General features: G+C 48.3%; 1 non-coding gene across 1 annotated transcript; it reads right to left on the reverse strand.

The window, feature by feature from the left end:
- Positions 1-5,723: 5,723 nt before the first annotated feature.
- TRNAF-GAA (transfer RNA phenylalanine (anticodon GAA)) lies at positions 5,724-5,796 on the reverse strand. The gene has a single exon. It is a non-coding gene; the product is annotated as a tRNA-Phe (tRNA).
- Positions 5,797-6,000: the final 204 nt, after the last annotated feature.

The raw sequence follows: 6,000 nt of genomic DNA on the forward strand, positions 1-6,000 counted from the left end.
GCGGCGATTCGACATATGGCGCGCCGGAAAACCCCGGGGGCGGATGGGCTGCCTGTCGAGTTCTATGCGGCGTTTTCGGACCTGTTGGCCCCACAGCTGCAGGCCCTCTACAGCGAAGCTTAGCGACGTGGGCGTCTACCCGCCTCTGCTCGGGAGGCGATTGTGATCCCCTTATTAAAACCCGGAGGGAAGGCCGACGCGCACACGGCTTATCGGCCGCTCTCCATGTTGACGGTGGACTATAAGATATTGAGCAAGGTACTGGCGTCGCGCCTCCTGGGTCATATGGCCGCCTTAGTCCACCCGGATCAGGCGGGCTTCATTCCTCGACGGAGCACTGCCACTTCTGTGAGAAGGTTGCTGCGAGTGATGGAACTGGACCGGGAGGTCTTCCCGGAGGCCTGTACGCTGTCGGTCGACATAGAAAAGGCCTTCGACAGTGTGGAATGGCCTTATTTGTACCGAGTGTTGCGGGAGTTCGGCTTGGGGGAGGACTTTGTGCGCTGGACCTCGTTACTTTATAGCGAGGCTACAGCCCGGGTGAAGACAGGGGTCACCGTATCGGCCTCATACCATGTCCAGAGGGGGACGAGACAGGGGTGTTCCCTCTCCCCCCTGCTGTTCGCGCTGGCCATTGAACCATTGGCGGCTCATGCCCGACGAGGGGGTGCGTATGTAGGGGTGGTGTTGCGGGAGGATACGCATTATATCTCCCTCTATGCGGACGATCTACTGATGTTCTTGGAGGACGCGGCGGGTGCACTGGAGGGAGCGGTGGCCTTATTGGAGGTGTTTGGTCGGCTGTCCGGGCTTAAGGTCAATTGGCGTAAAACCTGTTTGTTCCCGCTGTCGTGAGGGGGACAGCCCCCGCAGGCGTTAGGCCAAATCCGCTGGGAAGGCAGCTGTCTCCGTTATCTGGGGGTTAACATCTATCATACCCAGGCTGATTTGCTGGACGGTAATGTGGGTAGGGCGCTTCGGGGCCTAAGGGGTAGTATGGGATTTTGGAAAACGCTCCCGCTCTCGTGTGCTGGGAGGGTGGCGCTGCTGAAAATGGTGGCGCTGCCGCGGCTCCTTTACTATTTTCGCACCCTTCCAATATGGATCCCAGCGTCATTTTTTGCGGCACTGCGGGTACTCACCACGAGCTTCATTTGGGGTTCGGGGAGGCGTCGAGTGGCGCTGACCACCTTGCGGCGACCGCGGGCGGAGGGAGGCTTGGCGGCTCCGGACTTCGAATGGTATTATCTGGCGGCCCAGCTCCAGTGGCTCACACAGGCGGTGGCCAGGGAGTACAGGGGCCCGGACGGTCCCCAGGGCAGGCTAATCCCGCGCCACGTGCTGGCCTTTATAGTCCTTCACCAGAGGCTGGACCTCGCCCAGCTCACCATGGAGGAGCGTACCCTCCGGTTATGTTGGAATAGATGCCAGAGAAAGGCCGCCATAGTTCACCCCTATGCCCCTGAGATCCCCCTGGGGATGTGCACGGCGTTCCCGCATGGAGGAGACTGGTCGGGGTTGGCGGTCTGGGAGGAAATGGGGGTCCAGATGGTAGGGGATCTATTTCGAGAGGGAGCACTGCTGCCTTTCCAAGACTTGCAGGACTCTTATGGGCTTCCGCGGGGAGACTTCCTGCTCCATGCGGCCTTGGTGGCGAGCCTTCAGAGGCATTGGAATGTGGGGCTGTCGGAGCCCCCGACTGCCACGGGTTGCCAATATGTGGTGATGGCGGCGGGGACGACCAAGGCCATCACATGCCTTTATCGTAGGCTGTCAATGGAGAGCCTCCCCCCATTGGGCGCCTTGAGGGGAAAGTGGGAGGCGGACCTGGGGAAGGAGATCCCTGAATCCACATGGTCCACGCTGGTGCGGAGGGCATGGAAGGGGACGAGGAATGCCAGGTTCCAGCTTGTCCAGTTTTTTACGCTACACAGAGCGTACCTGACGCCGGCAAAGGTGTTACAATATTTCGGGGGAGCGCACTCTCAGTGTCCGCGGTGCGGGGCGGACGGAGCAGACTTTCGACACATGTTTTGGGCCTGTAGGCAGTTGGGGGACTACTGGGAAGCAGTGGTGGAGTGCCTGAACCAGGTTACGGATCGCTCCATTGGTCCGGAGATGGGCACCTGCTTGCTGCTTTGGTTCCCCCACACCCGTCGCACGAAGGTCACGAGCAAATTCTATGATTTAGGGCTGATATTGGCCAAGAGGGAATTGACGCTGCACTGGAAATCCCGGGGGGGACCCAGTTTCCTGCGCTGGAGATCAGCCCTGGAGCGCTGGGCGGGGGCTGAGGGCACGCTCCGGGTGCAACTGGCCCTCCGGCGAGATGACGAAAAAGCGCTAGCGACAGCCCGGGCGTGGGAAGCGTTGGTGGTAGAACTCCAGGGGCTGATGTCCGAGCCGGGGGAGGAAGGGAGCGGGCCTGATGAGGAAGTGGTAGTGGGGAGTGGGGAGTAGTGGAGGCGACTGGCGGGCCCTGACCGACTGCACTCTGGATAGGGTTGGGGGAAAGGTATTGTGGCTGTAGGGAGAGGTGGGGCTCCTGTATTGCATTGACTGAGGGGAGGGGAAGCATCGAGCGTGGGACCGGGGTAGCAGGAGGGGGCACACTGACAGAGGGTGGGGGGCGGGGGGGGAAGGGGCCGGGTGGGACAGCTGAGTGGGAATGCTGGTATATGTGGGGTATTTCCTGACTGGGCGGGGATTGAGAGCTGGTTGTTGTATTGCTGTGTATGAAAACAATAAAAACTGTTTCAACAAAAAAATGAGTTGACTCAAAATAGTCTTTGTGGCATGCAAAGCAGAAGTTCAAAATGTGCCGAAACCCGGGATCTTTAGATCTTCAGTCTAACGCTCTCCCAACTGAGCTATTTCGGCCTGCCAGCAGCTATAGTATTCAGCCTCTTTTTTTGAACAATCCCAGAACAGAGATGCAGAACCTGGATTTTCAATCTGAGGTTAGAGCTGTGTTTTAATGTGTCCTGCATTGTTCAGCAGCTAACTGGTGAAATGCGTGAGTAGCGTTTTTGGGATAAATATTAGGTCGTTTTTCTTTTAAAACTCTGAGTGGACCAGCACTGTATTACACAGACGTATGTCGCCTGAGTAGGTAATCTATGTCATCTCAATACTGACAACTTTGTTCAAGGAGAAGTGAAAGCTGATGCAGACAAGAGTTTACTTTGAAAAAAGTATAAAATGGGATAAATTCGTCATCAAAGTTGATGGCAAGAGAGGTGGAAGCAAGTTTAGAAGGAGGACAGAAAGACAACTTTTTGTTGAAGTTATCATGTTGTTGATCAGTTGATAAAATATTTTGAGAAATAAAGAAAAAAAAACTAGAGCTGATTTCAAGAAATATTTTGCAAGAATGTAGGATCCCCTCGCACTGTGCTGAAAGTCAGGATTGAATCAGGTACCTTAAGCTCTTCAGTCTAACGATCTCCCAACTGAGATATTTCAGCCAACAAGTCCCTGTGGCCTCCTGATGTATTATTAATAATTGTAGACGATACATACAGAACCTGGTCATTCTATTTTCGTTTATAGTTATGTGTTAAAGTGTCCAGTATCATTCAGCAGGTAACTTGGTCTGATGAGTGAATATCCTTTTTAGGGGACAAGGTAGGTAGAATTTTTTTTTCTAAACTCTGAATTGACTTATACTCTGAAACACAGACCTATATGGCCAGGGTGTACAAGCTATGTCATCTGACTACTGACAGTTTTGTATAAGGGGAATTGGAGGCTGATGCAGGCAAAGCTTTACTTTAAAATAAAGCAAGAAGTTGCAAATAAATGAGGCATAGTTGAATACAAGAGAGGTGGAAGCAAGTTTGAAAGGAAGACAGAAAGTAAATAATATGTTGAATTGATTGGAGTTAAATCAACGCTCTTCTTTATCAAAACCTTTTATCAATCTGATCAACAACACAAACAGCTTTTTTGACATGAAAAGCAGAAGTTGAAATTGTGCCGAAACCCGGGATTGAACCAGGGACCTTTAGATCTTCAGTCTAAGCTCTCCCAACTGAGCTATTTCAGCCTGCTGGTAGTTTGGGTCTTCATCCTTTCTTTTAAACTTCCCAAGAAAATAGATGCTCAACCTCATGCTAGAGCTATGTTTTAAGATGTCCTGTATCATTCATCAGTTAACGGGTGCAATAGGTAAATAGCATTTTTCGGATCCAGGTTAGGTAGCTTTTTTTTTTACTCTGAATGGACTAGCACCATATTACACAGAGGTATTTGGCCTGAGTAGGTAAGCTATGTCATCTGAATACTGAAATCTGTGTTCAAGGAGAAGTGGAAGCTGATGCAGACAAGAGTTTACTTTACAAAAAAGCATGAAATAGGAAACATTTGTAGTCGAAGCTGAATGCAAGAGAGGTGGAAGCAAATTTAGAAGGAGGACAGAAAGACAATTCTATGTTGAATTGATCATGTTGTCGATCAGTTGATCAAATATTTTGATAAATAAAGAAAGAAAAACTTGAGCTGATACCAAGAAATACTTTGTGAGAAGCAAGAAACCTCTCAGACTTTTCCGAAACCCAGCATTGAACAAGGGACTTTTAGATTTTCAATCTAACACTCTCCCGACTGAGCTATTTCATCCAGCTGGCCATTTTGGCTTTCTGTTGTATTTTTGATAATTGTTAAAGATAAATGCAGACCCTGGTCATTCTATCTGCATGTGCAGTTATGTGTTAAATTGTCCAATATTATTCAGCAGCTAAATTGGTCTGATGGGTGAATTTCCTTTTTAGGAGCCAAGTTAGTTAGAAGATGTTTGTAAACTATGAATGGACTTATACTCAGACACACAGACCTATATGGCGAGGGTAGGCAAACTAGGTCATCTGACTACTAACAGTTTTGTATAAGGGGAACTCGAGGCTGATGCAGGCAAAGCTTTACTTTCAATTAAAGGAAGAATTGGCAAATAAAGCAGGTAAAGTTGAATACAAGAGAGGTGGAAGCAAGTTTGACAGAAAGACAGAATGTAAAAAATATGTTGAAATGGTTGTCTTATCGATCAGCTTGATAAAAGGTTTTGATCATTATAAACAACGTCAATATGAGTTGACTCCAAATAGCATTTGTGGCATGCAAAGCAGAAGTTCAAAATGTGCCTAAACCTGGGATTGAACCAGGGACCTTTAGATCTTCAGTCTACTGCTCTCCCAACTGAGCTATTTCATCCAGCTGGCAATTTTGGCTTTCTGTTGTATTTTTTATAATTGTTAAATATAAATGCAGAACCTGGTCACTCTATCTGCATGTGCAGTTATGTGTTAAATTGTCCAGTATTATTCAGTAGCTAAATTGGTCTGATGGGTGAATTTCCTTTTTAGGAGCCAAGTTAGTTAGATGATGTTTGTAAACTATGAATGGACTTATACTCAGAAACACAGACCTATATGGCGAGGGTCGGCAAGCTAGGTCATCTGACTACTAACAGTTTTGTATAAGGGGAACTGGAGGCTGATGCAGGCAAAGCTTTACTTTCAATTAAAGGAAGAATTGGGAAATAAAGGAGGCAAAGTTGAATACAAGAGAGGTGGAAGCAAGTTTGAAAGAAAGACAGAAAGTAAATAATATGTTGAATTAATTGTATTGTCGATTATCTTGATAAAAGGTTTTGATCATTATAAACAAAGTCAATATGAGTTGACTCAAAATAGTCTTTGTGGCATGCAAAGCAGAAGTCCAAAATGTGCCGAAACCCGGGATCAAACCAGGGACCTTTAGATCTTCAGTCTAACGCTCTCCCAACTGAGCTATTTCGGCCTGCCAGCAGCTATAGTATTCAGCCTCTTTTTTTGAACAATCCCAGAACAGAGATGCAGAACCTGGATTTTCAATCTGAGGTTAGAGCTGTGTTTTAATGTGTCCTGCATTGTTCAGCAGCTAACTGGTGAAATGGGTGAGTAGCGTTTTTGGGATAAATGTTAGGTCGTTTTTCTTTTAAAACTCTAAGTGGACCAGCACTGT

This window comes from Triturus cristatus, chromosome 8 (assembly GCF_964204655.1).
Source record: "Triturus cristatus chromosome 8, aTriCri1.1, whole genome shotgun sequence".
In the NCBI taxonomy this organism is placed as follows: domain Eukaryota; kingdom Metazoa; phylum Chordata; class Amphibia; order Caudata; family Salamandridae; genus Triturus; species Triturus cristatus.